The sequence below is a fragment of the Geotrypetes seraphini genome, chromosome 8 (assembly GCF_902459505.1).
Source record: "Geotrypetes seraphini chromosome 8, aGeoSer1.1, whole genome shotgun sequence".
In the NCBI taxonomy this organism is placed as follows: Eukaryota; Metazoa; Chordata; class Amphibia; order Gymnophiona; family Dermophiidae; genus Geotrypetes; species Geotrypetes seraphini.
This window is the reverse complement of record NC_047091.1, coordinates 163,210,422-163,224,536: the sequence shown is the minus strand read 5'-3', so window position 1 is coordinate 163,224,536 and position 14,115 is coordinate 163,210,422. Positions and strand designations below refer to the sequence as shown.

At 44.0% G+C, this 14,115-nt stretch overlaps 1 protein-coding gene across 1 annotated transcript in view; it reads right to left on the bottom strand.

Annotated features, from left to right (window-relative positions):
• The window catches only part of WSCD2 (WSC domain containing 2), a 353,658-nt gene extending 345,798 nt beyond the window's left edge, over positions 1 to 7,860 (bottom strand). The window contains exon 1 of the mRNA XM_033957413.1: positions 7,734 to 7,860. The gene's annotated coding sequence lies outside the window, so the exon portion shown is untranslated. The remainder of the gene's footprint in view (positions 1 to 7,733) is intronic.
• Between the last annotated feature and the right edge of the window lie 6,255 nt (positions 7,861 to 14,115).

Sequence of the window (14,115 nt, the reverse complement as noted above, 5' to 3'; positions counted from 1 at the left end):
TGCCCTGAAAGCCCGCTAGACCACCAGGTAAGGCCGGGATGCCGGGGGGAAGGCAGGAGAGAGGCGGGGGTGGGTCAGAGCCAGACCAGAAGATATTCACGGTATTTCACCATTCACGGTCCGGCTCTGCCCCTATCCCCTGCGAATCCGGAGGGAGAAGTGTACTGCTTTTAGAGAATCATTCCAGATGAGATAGTCGATTCAGCCAAGCAGTTATGCAAAAATTTATTCTCTACCTGAAACCAACTTCTCTCCTCCCTTATTTTTTTTTCTATTTAATTCTTTATTTGATTATTCATTACAATAACACATATTCACCAATATCCACAAAATTCTGTATATAAACTACAACTTAACATATAAAGGAAATTAATCAACAATGATATAGTCCACATTATAATGGTCTATCTATCATTTAACATCGCAGGCAGTAATTGGCTAATCTATATAAATCATACACCCTCCTCCAATATATATAACGTTATTAACAACATAAATTAAGCTTTCAGTGAAGGTTTTCCTTTAATAAAGTCTTCTAACTGGACTGGTTCAAAAAAAGTCACTTCCATACTAGACTAAGGACTTACACGGGAATTTCAAAAAGAAGGTAGCTCCCCTTGCCACCACCTTAGGTTTTAGCTGGAGGAATTGCTTCCTTTTAAACTGGGTATAGGCGGTGCTGGGATCGCCTGGAAGAATTACATGCAGGCAGCTATTTGGACATTAGATGATGTTATATCTAATAGAAAACTGCTTGAATTTTTACGGCTGCAACAATCATTTGGCATTTTAAAATCTCAACAATATAGATCATTGCAGTTGAAGCAGGCCATTCAGAGTGGGTTCCCTGAATGGAAAAATTTTAAAACTTATTATAGCTTGCAGATCCTTTCCTACCAGATAGATTTAGTAGGACATCAGGCTGCTCAGTGGTATAAATTAAATTTCTGAATAAGAAGCCAAAAAATAGTCTTAGAGACATTTGGAGCATCGAGATAAAGCAGTATATTTCTGCATCTCGATGGACACGAATTTGTTCTTGGATGCTAAGATGTACAACATCAGCATCTATGAGACAAACATGGTTATTTTTGTTACATAGGAATTTTTGGACCCCAGTTTGATTACAAAAACTTGATAGTTCAAAATCTAATAGATGCTGGCATTGTCATACCAGTATAGGGACGTTGGATCATCTGTTGTATTTTTGTCCAACGACACTTAGTTTCTGGAGGTCAATTTGGGGACAAATCAACCTTATATTAGAATCATCTATTCCTTTATCATATGACGTTATAATTTGTGGGACGTTGTTGCAGATTAAGCCTATGTTGGATAAATACAAAAGCCATCTTCTATTGATCTTGACAGCAATAGCAGTCCAAATGATCACTAAAAATTGGAAATGTCATGACAGACTTAATTACTCATTCTGGTGGGCGAGTGTGTGTAATACGTATAAGTATGAAAGAATAAACGCAGAATGCTTAGGTTTTAGTAATGTATTTAATAAAATATGGAGCCCATTGACTGCATTTGTTAACAAACAATAAGAATAATATAATGATTGTTTTTCTTTTTAGATCTCCTTACACGTCCAGGGTGGGACATTTTGAGGAATTAAACTATATAAGTATAATATTGGTACTAATTAATATGAGTTAACATGTTATAACAAGAGAAAGAGAGGGAAAATGATTATTTTCTTTTTTAATTGTATATTAAGGTGCATTTTATTCAAACTTTTAATGTTATATTATCTGTAATGCACTGCCAATGTTTGGAAATTCAATAAAGATCTATGAAAAAGAAAAAAAGGAAAAATTGTCACACGGCCACAAAACAGGTCCTGTTTTTTCAAGAAATATAATTTCAAAATAGCCTGTTTTTCCAACTCTGTTTTGAAGACCACTATTAAAGTTGCTCGTTTATCAATTATATCCTTAGAGGATTCAAGAAACTGTGATACGTTCAAACTATCAGGTGAAACAAGTTTATCCATTTCACTTTCAAGTATTTTTTTAGACGCTCTTGGAATGTAATAGAGGTTGTCTAATTCAAGAGTATCCACTTTAGTATAATGTAATATATCCCTAAAATACATTTTCAAGAGTTCTAAAGAAGATAAATAATATGTTAAAAGAAAATTTAATAGACAAAGGTTTTTAGCCCTTATAGAATTCTCTAACTTTTCTAACTTAGCGTGAATCAACATACCGTCTTTAATATTGGAAACAGCATTTACTTGTAAAGTATTAACAGCTTGATCTATTTTTCCTAACTTTTTTTGCTGTTTCACCCTTTTTAACATAATATTTGTTAATTTTAACTGTAACATCCGAAGAAAATTGACATAATTTCAAAACGGTCTTTTGTAATGATGACTCTATTCTGTTAATACTTAGCCATACATTGTTTAAAGTAACATAACATAGTAACATAGTAGATGACGGCAGAAAAAGACCTGAATGGTCCATCCAGTCTGCCCAACTTGATTCAATTTAAATTTTTTAAATTTTTTCTTCTTAGCTATTTCTGGGAAAGAATTCAAAGCTCTACCCGGTACTGTGCTTGGGTTCCTACTGCCGAAATCTCAGTTAAAACCTACTCCAGCCCATCTACACCCTCCCAGCCATTGAAGTCCTCCCCAGCCCATCCTCCACCAAAAGGCCATATACAGACACAGACCGTGCAAGCCTGCCCAGAACTGGCCTTAGTTCAATATTTAATATTTTATGATTCTAGATCCTCTGTGTTCATCCCACGCTTCTTTGAACTCAGTCACAGTTTTACTCTCCACCACCTCTCTCGGGAGCACCTTCCAAGCATCCACCATCCTCTCCGTAATGTAGAATTCCCTAACATTGCCTTTGAATCTACCACCCCTCAACCTCAAATAATGTCATCTGGTTTTACTATTTTCCTTTCTCTGGAAAAGATTTTGTTCTACGTTAATACCCTTCAAGTATTTGAACGTCTGAATCATATCTCCCCTGTCTCTTCTTTCCTCTAGGGTATACATATTCAGGGCTTCCAGTCTCTTCCTCATACGTCTTCTGGCGCAAGCCTCCTATCTTTTTGTCACCCTCCTCTGGACCGCTTCAAGTCTTCTTACTTCCTTCGCCAGCTATGGTCTCCAAAACAGAACACAATACTCCAAGTGGGGCCTTACCAATGACCTGTACAGGGGCATCAACACCTTCTTCCTTCTACTGGCTACGCCTCTCTTTATACAGCCCAGCATCCTTCTGGCAGCAGCCACTGCCTTGTCACACTGTTTTTTCGCTTTTAGATCTTCGAACACTATCACCCCAAGGTTCCTCTCCCTGTCTGTGCATATCAGCTTCTCTCCTCCCAGCTTATACGGTTCCTTCCGATTATTAATCCCCAAATGCATTTCTTTGCATTGAATTTTAGTTGCCAGGCATTAGACCATTCCTCTAACTTTTGCAGATCCTTTTTCATATTTTCCACTCCCTCTTCGGTGTCTACTCTGTTACAAATCTTGGTATCATCTGCAAAAATGCACACTTTTCCTTCTAACCCTTCAGCAATGTCACTCACAAACATATTGAACAGGATCGGCCCCAGCACCGAACCCTGAGGGACTCCACTACTCACCTTTCCTTCCTCCGAGCGACTTCCATTAACCACCACCCTCTGGCGTCTGTCCGACAGCCAGTTTCTGACCCAGTTCACCACTTTGGGTCCTAACTTCAGCCCTTCAAGTTTGTTCAACAGCCTCCTATGAGGAACTGTATCAAAGGCTTTGCTGAAATCTAAGTAAATTTCATCTAGCATATGTCCTCGATCCAGGTCTCTGGTCACCCAATCAAAAAATTAAATCAGGTTCGTTTGGCACAATTTACCTTTCGTAAAGCCATGTTGCCTCGGATCCTGTAACCCATTAGATTCAAGGAAGTACACTATCCTTTCTTTCAGCAACACTTCCATTATTTTTCCAACAACTGAAGTGAGGCTCACCGGCCTGTAGTTTCCTGCTTCATCCCTGTGACCACTTTTATGAATAGGGACCACATCCGCTCTCCTCCAATTCCCAGAATCACTCCCGTCTCCAGAGATCAGAAGTATTTGTTTAGCACATTTGCTTTTTCCTCATCACTCTCCACATATCGGTTCCCAGCATCTTTTAGTTTAGCAATTCCATTTTTCATTTTCCTCCTTTCACTAATATATCTGAAAAAATTTGTCTCCCTTTTTTTACATTTTTAGCCATTTGTTCTTCCGCATGTTCTTTCGCCAGACGTATCTCTCTCTTGGCTTCTTTCAGTTTCACTCTGTAGTCCTTTCTGCACTCCTCTTGTTTTTTTTTTATATTTCACGAACGCTAACTCTTTCACCTTTATTTTCTCCGCCACTAGTTTGGAGAACCATATCAGCTTCCTTTTTCTCTTGTTTTTATTGATTTTCTTCACATAAAGGTCCGTAGCCATTTTTATCGCTCCTTTCAGCTTAGACCACTGTCTTTCCACTTCTCTTATGTCCTCCCATCCTAACAGTTCTTTCTTCAAGTACTCTCCTATTGCATTAAAGTCCGTACGTTTGAAATCTAGGACTTTAACTATCATGCGGCTGCTCTCCACTTTAGCCGTTATATCAAACCAAACCGTTTGATGATCACTACTTCCCAGGTGAGCACCCACTCGAACATTAGAGATACTCTCTCCATTTGTGAGGACCAGATCCAATATCGCTTTTTCCCTTGTGGGTTCCGTCACCATTTGTCTGAGCAGAGCCTCTTGAAAGGCATCCACAATCTCTCTACTTCTTTCCGATTCCGCAGACGGAACATTCCAGTCCGCATCCGGCAGGTTGAAATCTCCCAACAGCAGAACCTCCTCTTTCCTTCCAAACTTTTGGATATCCACAATCAGATCCTTATCAATTTGCTGCGATTGAGTCGGAGGTCTGTAGACTACACCCACGTAGATAGAAGTTCCATCTTCTCTTTTCAGAGTGATCCATATCGCTTCTTCCTCTCCCCAGGTCCCTTGCATTTCGGTCGCTTGGATATTAATCTTTACATAGAGAGCTACTCCTCCACCTTTTTGATCATCTCTTTATCCTTAGGGAGGACTTCAGTGCCTTGCCCTATGACCATCTGCACAGGGGTCAGCTCTTTATGTCCCTCCACGGATTGTCCTAAATCCTCTAGTCCAGAAAATAATGATATTTGTGGGGAAGAAGATATTCCCTCCTCTACTGGGTGGGACTCTTCTACCCCTGGAAAATATGGTGGTTGAGGAGGTGGTATAGGTTCCCCAGAGGACAGTGAAGCAGTTAAAGTATCTGAGTTTACCTGTCCTTTCTCCTGCGGCAACACAGGAGCCAAAAGGTGACGATCCATCAGACCCATCATCAAAATTGGTGGTACTACTTTGGCCTTTCTTTTGCCCATATTGGTAAAGTTCAATACTTCTCCTCCCTTATTTTGATTTTAGCTAGAGTCCCACAAATGAGAATATACTGCCTGCTTGTCCTGGGATAAAGCACAGTTCTTACCTGTAACAGATGTTATCCAGGGACCTGGAACCTGCCCACCTCCCCTAGTTGGCTTCTTAGCCTTTTAATTGGACTGATGGTCCTGCAAGCTGACGTTGGGTGGGAAGGCACCTGCGCGTGCGTGGTACAGGCAGTCTCAAGACTTAAAAATATTTTTAAAGTGACAGTACACTTTAGCAGTGTCTGTACCAGGCTCCATGGATGACGTCACCCACATGTGACAATATCTGCCTGCTGTCCCTGGATAACACTTGTTACAGGTAAGTAACTGTGCTAAATTTGTTCTTTAGTAAATCCTTATTTATATTTTCACAGCAAAAGCTATAGAAATGATTTTTTTAAAAACAAGAAAATTCCCAAAAATGTAACCTCCTCTCATAAATGTTTGCAATTATGCTAGTTTTCATTTCTATGTAGGGACTTTCAGTGTAGTTACTTTAATAGGCTGTACTGTAAACCTATATTTAGAATGTGATATTACATTACATTATTTATTTATTTAGATTTTTATCCCATCCTCCCAGTAGCTCAGAACGGCTTACAAGCAAACATTCACAGTGGAGTACTTTTGGACAATACAAAGACTATACAGTAGTTTAAATACATTTGGACGCGACATGCAACCAGACATTAATTTGGAGATCCTAGCAGATACCCGGTCGGAGGACTTGCTTATGGCTCTACAGATACAAAAGATTCTGAAGACTTTGCGGAAGTTGTCCTCTAATGTTTTTCATTGGGAACTTCAGCTTAAGTTCCTTCTCCAGCTGTATATTTCACCCCTGAGAGCATACAGGATGGGAATTACTCAAGTACACAATTGCCCTAAATGTGCACAGGTTCGGGCCACACTGGGACATATGTTTTGGTCCTGTTCTCGTATTCAGCAATTTTGGTCTTGTCTGGGATGATACACAACCTCTTTATGGGGCAGGCGTTGGCTGCCCACGCCCAGAACACTATTTGGATATTATCAGATAACATCTCCTAAACCTAAAGGAATGTCGGGTTTTATAGCCCAAGTGATGTTGTTGGGCAAAAAAGCCATTTAAAAGTACGTTTAATTTGCAGTTTCTAATTTGTCCAAATACATTGTGGCAGGGACGCTTGGGCTAGGCCAGTGTGACCTACCCGGGGCCCCGTGCCACAAGGAATAATGATTGTTTGTGATCCAGATCCTGCCAGTGGCTCCCAGGCCCACTGGTGTACTCCTGCCAAGCTTTTCCACTTAGCCCAGAAAGAAATAAGCCACACTGAGTTTTCCTAAAACACAGCCAGTGCTGGATTTAATTGATAATGATAACTGTATTCATAGTCAGGTCAGAAGGCATAATTGAGCAATTGTACAAAACCGTTGGTGCCTCCGGGTTAAACCCAGTCCTTAAACAAAAACCCAATGTTTAAAGCTGTGGCACTTCTTATAACTTCACCAAATTAGAAAAAAGAACAAAAATAACTTTCAGCTTCAAAACTTCGTTTGTCCTCAGAGCTGTGCTGGAAGAGCAGCCCCGCCCTAGTCCAACTGGCCAGGCTGTTTCTCCCAGAAGAAACGTTATGCTGAACAAAGAAACTTTTCCTCCATACCGGGAGGTTTCATGACTACAGTCCTTTACGAACAGTCCAGCAAGTTAAGCAATATTTGGTGTAAACAGTTCTCATTCCAAAACATCAAAAGTAAAAGGCTTTCTCCTAGGACAAGCAGGATGAGTCAGCCACATATGGGTGTTGTCCCAACAGCTTCCAATTTGTGGCTGACTATCCTGCTGTCCACGGAGAACCTACGTTACAGGTAAGTAACTACACTTTCCTTTCCTGGGAGCCCTCTCTCGAATTCCCCTTTGCCGTAGGGCTATGAGTTTGAAAAGTCCAGTTCGGGTTTTGTAACCCCTTCCCTGGGTCACACATTTTCCCAACACAGGAAAAATAGAAAGAACACAAAAGGCAAAACTAACTTTCACAATACTGCTTGTCTTCTCCCTCAAAACCCCGGCTCACATATTTGAGAGGAAAACATTCAAAACCCCAGCTTCTCTTACTGTCCCACAGAATGCAGGAGGCTTCAGGTTTTCCTTATACCGTTCATTCAGCTGAGTCCGTTTCAGCCGGCATTACTCAGGTGCCCTGGGCTCAGGTTTCAGCCCCAGAGAGAATTACACACAGTGAGCAAGCAGAGCAGCAAACTTCCTCAATGACAACTTTGAAACTCTGACCTGCTTTACACGCTGTGCTCCCATGCATGGCTTCTAGCATAGGCAATTCCTCAGCAGGGAAATCTCCATCCTTGCTACTCTGCTCTCTCTCAGCTGTTCCTCTCTTCCAGCTCTCCCTCAGCTGTTCCTCCCTGCTCTCCCTCTCTAGCCCAGCTTTGCTGGAGGATAAGGTCCCTCCCCCTAATTACTATCAGTGAGCACAGCAGAGGCTTCCTGGCTTAAAGCCAAGGTAATTTTCTGTCTCTTCTTAAAGGGACAGGATTAAAAGGTGCAGCACAAGTCTGTTTAACTTTCCCTAGCTGTACTGCTCTAGGCTTGAGAATAGACACAGGGGAAAACTTAAAGATACCATCCCTCTCTAACCCCGGTTCCTCCCTGCTCTTTCTTCCTAGCACAGGGAAAACTAGAGGCTCTTGGGATGTGTCGTTTTCTGTACTGCCATGTTTCTGGTTTAAACCTAGGTTTGGTTGAAAGAATAGGGACATGCCAGGTGCTTGGCACAGGATCTCTATCACCCTGCCCGGGCTCCCTGCCACAACATTTACAAACCACTAAGCCACGGGTTCAAAAAACACTTGAAGAGATTTAGAAATATTTTAATATTTAGTAAAGGCCCTTCTAGAATTCTAGAATACAGTGTATAAGTCAATGTAGGACGTTTTTGCCACCCTCACTCATAGGAAGTGCTGTCAACTGAACCTCGCACAGGTAATTTTCTGGTTTATGGATGAGAACCATATTGATTAACTAATAGGAAAAACTACGGTTGGACAAGCAGGAGAAAGAGTGCTCTGTTTCACCAGCTGCAGTTGCTACCTCTCAGTAGAACAGGTTTCATTATAAACCTCCTGTGTTAATAGTGTCCGCTGTTGGTTCCCTTTGCTGTGTCCTCTGTGTTGGAGCTCAAGGTGAACACTGGGGAAAGGAAAGTGACTGAAATCTGAGCAGTACAAGTTACTGCCAATGCACCAATGGTTTGCGGTTTATATTTATTTGATTTAATATATCATTATTATTATTATTATTTTTTATTTAGTCCATCCTCCCAAAGGAGCTCAGAACAGGTTACAAATGAGGTACAGTGGTGCCTCGCATAACGAACGCCTCGCACAGCGAACGCTGCGCACAACGAACTTTATGTCTTGCTCCCTACAACGAACTTCGTTTCACACAACGAAGTCGCCCGAGCTGCATCCTTCCGCGCAGGCACTGCGCTTAACTGCCCTCTCTCCGCCTGGCTCCCTCTTGCCCCCCCGACTCCCCGACACGATCGGGGCAAAAAGGAGCCCAAGCCCTCTGCCCCGCCGATTCCCCAACTCCCCGACAATATCGGGCCAGGAGGGAGCCCAAGTCCTCCTGGCCACGGCGACCCCCTAACCCCACCCTGCACTACATTACGGGCAGGAGGGATCCCAGGCCCTCCTGCCCTCGACGCAAACCCCCCCTCCCCCCAACGACCGCCCCCCCCAAGAACCTCCGACCGCCCCCCCAGCCGACCCGCGACCCCCCTGGCCGACCCCCACGACACCCCCAACCCCCTTCCCCGTACCTTTCTGTAGTTGGCCGGACAGACGGGAGCCAAACCCGCCTGTCCGGCAGGCAGCCAACGACGGAATGAGGCCGGATTGGCCCATCCGTCCCAAAGCTCCGCCTACTGGTGGGGCCTAAGGCACCTGGGCCAATCAGAATAGGCCCGGGAGCCTTAGGTCCCTCCTGGGGGCAGGGCCTGAGGCACATGGTCGGGTTGGGCCCATGTGCCTCAGGCCCTGCCCCCAGGAGGGACCTAAGGCTCCCGGGCCTATTCTGATTGGCCCAGGCGCCTTAGGCCCCACCAGTAGGCGGAGCTTTGGGACGGATGGGCCAATCCGGCCTCATTCCGTCGTTGGCTGCCTGCCGGACAGGCGGGTTTGGCTCCCGTCTGTCCGGCCAACTACAGAAAGGTACGGGGAAGGGGGTTGGGGGTGTCGTGGGGGTCGGCCAGGGGGGTCGCGGGTCGGCTGGGGGGGCGGTCGGAGGTTCTTGGGGGGGGCGGTCGTTGGGGGGAGGGGGGGTTTGCGTCGAGGGCAGGAGGGCCTGGGATCCCTCCTGCCCGTAATGTAGTGCAGGGTGGGGTTAGGGGGTCGCCGTGGCCAGGAGGACTTGGGCTCCCTCCTGGCCCGATATTGTCGGGGAGTTGGGGAATCGGCGGGGCAAGAGGGCTTGGGCTCCCTTTTGCCCCGATCGTGTCGGGGAGTCGGGGGGGCAAGAGGGCTTGAGCTCCCTTTTGCCCCGATCGTGTCGGGGAGTCGGGGGGGCAAGAGGGCTTGAGCTCCCTCTTGCCCCGATCGTGTCGGGGAGTCGGGGGGGCAAGAGGGCTTGAGCTCCCTCTTGCCCCGATCGTGTCGGGGAGTCGGGGGGGCAAGAGGGCTTGAGCTCCCTTTTGCCCCGATCGTGTCGGGGAGTCGGGGGGGCAAGAGGGCTTGAGCTCCCTCTTGCCCCGATCGTGTCGGGGAGTCGGGGGGGCAAGAGGGCTTGAGCTCCCTCTTGCCCCGATCGTGTCGGGGGTGCCAGGGACCACACGGAGTCACCCACCGTACCACCCGATTCGGGTAAGCGCAGGTATCGGTGGGTGGCTTATTTGCGGGGGGGGGGTGCCTTATTTTACATTTTTTTCTAAAAAGGGGGGGCTGTCTTATTTGATGGCCCTGCCTTATCATCGGGGAAACACGGTAGAAAAAAAAAAAAAAATGAACAGTTAAGTCCCAGTTTTTGCCGCTGAGACTCTGCCCTCTCTCACTGTAAAATTAGACTCTACTTAGTCTGTCTTTAAATTTAAAAAATGTGTGTTGTTTTAAAAAACAATTATGTTTTTAGATGTATCTAAATAAAAATAGTAACCAAAAATTTATCTTTTTTTATGTCACCTTAGCATATTTTATGCTACAGAACGAATTATTTTTTTTAACATGTATTGTTATGGGAAAACGCGTTTCACATAACGAACTTTTCGCATAACAAACTTGCTCCTGGAACGAATTAAGTTCGTTGTGTGAGGCACCACTGTACTTGGGCATTTTCCCTGTCTATCCTGGTGGGCTCACAGTCTATCTAATGTACCTGAAATTGGTGGGAAACATCTTAAGAATGCTATCAGGCTCATAATCAAAAAACATAGATGTCCAAAAAGCATCCTAAATCGACACTTGGATGTCCTAATCACCAGGACGTCCAAGTGCCGATAACTGAAGCCATCTTTCTGCATATCTAGCAAGGTGTTCCAGCCTCTATACATTCAGAGCACAAGATGGGTGTGGTAGAGGTGTGCTATGGGCGGGCTTTGGATGGTCTCAAGGGCGGGTTAGACATAGAGGTCTTGCAATGATAATTAAACATTTTGAAAGACATCCTGGATGTAGCTTATACATTTGGAGCTAGACCTGTTTTAGAAGGGTCAAGGTACAACACCCTCACACTTCTCCAGTGCTCATTGGCCCCCCTTCCACCACACAAAAATGAGAACAAAAAGGTACATACCTGTCTCTAAAACAACAGCAACTAGTATGGAGAAGTCTAGTCGAGCTACACCCAAGTTTCTTAAGTAGCCTGGTGGGTGGGCTAATGAACCATAGAGAGGAAGACCCAGGACTCTAACCACTACATTTATGATAGAATGTGTGAGCTCAAGCAAACCCTACTATACTGCCATATAGGTGCCATCTGCAGCCATAAATGCTATTGGGGTGGTACACAGGAGGGTATAGTAGGTTTTGGAGGGGAGGTTGGGGGGCTCACCCTAAATTATAAGGGGTTTTGGTGAGATATACAGCTGGCACCATTTATATGAAGTTCACAGCAGTGCCCTCTAAGATGTCCCATTGCTCTGTCAGGATGTCTATGCTGGCCCCACCCACGTCCAAATGGTCAGAATTAGGATGTTTTCAACCTTGATGTTTTTCTGATCGAAAATGGGGTATAAAGTTAGACGTTCTGGAGGCCAAGATGCCTGAGTAGATAATTTTCAAAAAAATTATATTTCGACATCCAGCAGTTTGCCACTCGAAAATGGACATTTTTGTACCCCCAACTTTGAACGTTCAGCTGGAAACGTTCAAGTTGAACTTAGACATGTTTTTTTATACCCCTCCATGTCTTTAATTTCTTTTATACTGCCTACAAGCTAATAAACAGTCATCCAGGGATGACTTATAATTTCATTTTGACCTGAGGTAATGAAGGGTTAGGTGACTTACCCAAAATCATAAGGAATTGCTGTAGGGTTTGAACACATGAAGTGAGATTTAGGTTGGCCTTCTCTGGTTCTCAGTAGAGAATGATACGGTGACAAAATTCATCACCGTTCCCGTTCCCACGGATAACCGCGGGAAACCATCTTCATATCTTTCTTTAAGGAGCGAGGGAAGAATCAGAATATGAATGCCCACAACCACTGACCCTCAAGATTTGCTTTGAAGAATGCTGGTATAGAAGGACTGAGGTTGAAATAGACACTAAAAAATGACATGGGATTATTTCCCGCGGTTATCCGTGGGGACGGGAACGGTGATGAATTCTGTCACCGTGTCATTCTCTAGTTCTCAGCATAGTCATTAGGCTCCTCCTGCACTCCTTCAAGTCAAGGAAATCACTCTGCCTACTTATAGGGAGAGCTTGTGCAAGGGTATGACTGGGAAACATCGTAACACCAAAGCCGCTGTTCAGGTTACAACTTCTGTCTCTGTGCAGACAGAAAATGTTACCCAGGCAGAGGGAATGGTTCCATGTGCAAGCTGGCTGAAGACTCTTTAGCTTAAATCTCTCATGAAGGAAGTAAAGGAACTGAGAGAGGAGGTGGCAAGACTGAAAAGCATCTGTGAGAATGAGAGGTACATAGAGTAGCTGGTTTTAAGATTTGTTTGAACAAACTCCTGGAGGAAAAGTCCATAGTCTGTTATTAAGACATGGGGGAAGCCTCTGCTTGCCCTGGATTGGTAGCATGAAATGTTGCTACTCTTTGAGATTCTAGAATCTTGTTACTCTCTGGGATGCTGGAATGTTGCTACGCTTTGGGTTTTGGCCAGGTACTAGTGACCTGGACTACTGGGCTTGATGGACCATTGGTCTGACCCAGTAAGGCTATTGTTATGTTCTTATTGGTCAACAAAGGTGAACTTCCAACTTTGAAGGAGTGTCCTAATGTTTACAGCCAACAACCTGTGAACCTAGTAAGCCAAGGACTTCCTCAGTGAGGTTTGTAATGGTATTAATGATCCCCAGGTCTGGGTGTTTCCTCTTATTCAGACCCTGGTGGATTAAGGTTTTTCAGCTTCACTTTAGTCCCCATTTATGATTTATTAGTCTTGTTATACTGCTCGTTCATCTTACTGGTCCAAGTGGTTTACAAAATTACAATCAGTATAAAACAAAATAAAACGACGCCATCATTAGATAGTACAGACCTAATCCATGAAAAACACCAAGCACACAGGGTAACATTCACTGCTACATAAAACAATAATATATCACATATCTGTCTACCTATTTTCATTACTAAACTAAATCAGTACTTTACTTTGTAATCAGCAGGAACGGATTTAAATCAACCACTTTTTTTTTTTTTTCCAATTCAAGGTGAATTAAAGCTCCATAGCACTTTATAGGTTTTTATAATTAAAGTGTATAGCAGACCAATCCTGTGTGTGGTTTATGCATATGTTATGCCCACCCACCTCTACTTCCTAATGCCACAGTATAAGCAGTTGACAATATACCTCAAGAGGATTTCAATTAACTGACATCAGAGCTGTAGCTGGAATGATTAGGTTAGCACACAAGTCAGGATAACTTTTTTCAGACACAGCAGGTATAGATTAGGAAGTAGACAGAATTAGAGAAATACTCCTCTGCATAAGCAAATGATGGCTGTACTGGGATGTTTATTTTTTCATCTCATTTAACTTAGAAGCAAGAAGAGATGTTTTAGTGAATAACAGCTGGGAGAGCTGAAGGTTCAAGACAGAATGCAATGCTGAAATGATGACAATTTCATTACTGAATTCAAATAGCTACTTGCTAGAAAAGGCCAATTAGCCAAACGGGCCATATTCAGCCTTTTCCACCAAATAAAGTACTGGAATGCATCAAGACGCAGCTTCCTACAAGCTGAGCCAGTTGCCCGCGTAGCATTACCAGAAGTCCAGATTTACCCGGACATGTCCCCTTTTTAGAGGGCATAAAAAGACGGCTTTTCAAAACCCAGCACTCTGTCCGGGTTTTGAAAAGTAAATCGCATCGGTAGGGTTCCTAACCAAGATGAGCAGGCTGAAGGGGGCGGGGCTAGGGGCAAGGCTGTGTTATGGTGTGGGCGTAATGGGGCGGGGATTGGTAGAACTGGGCAGGCCTGGGG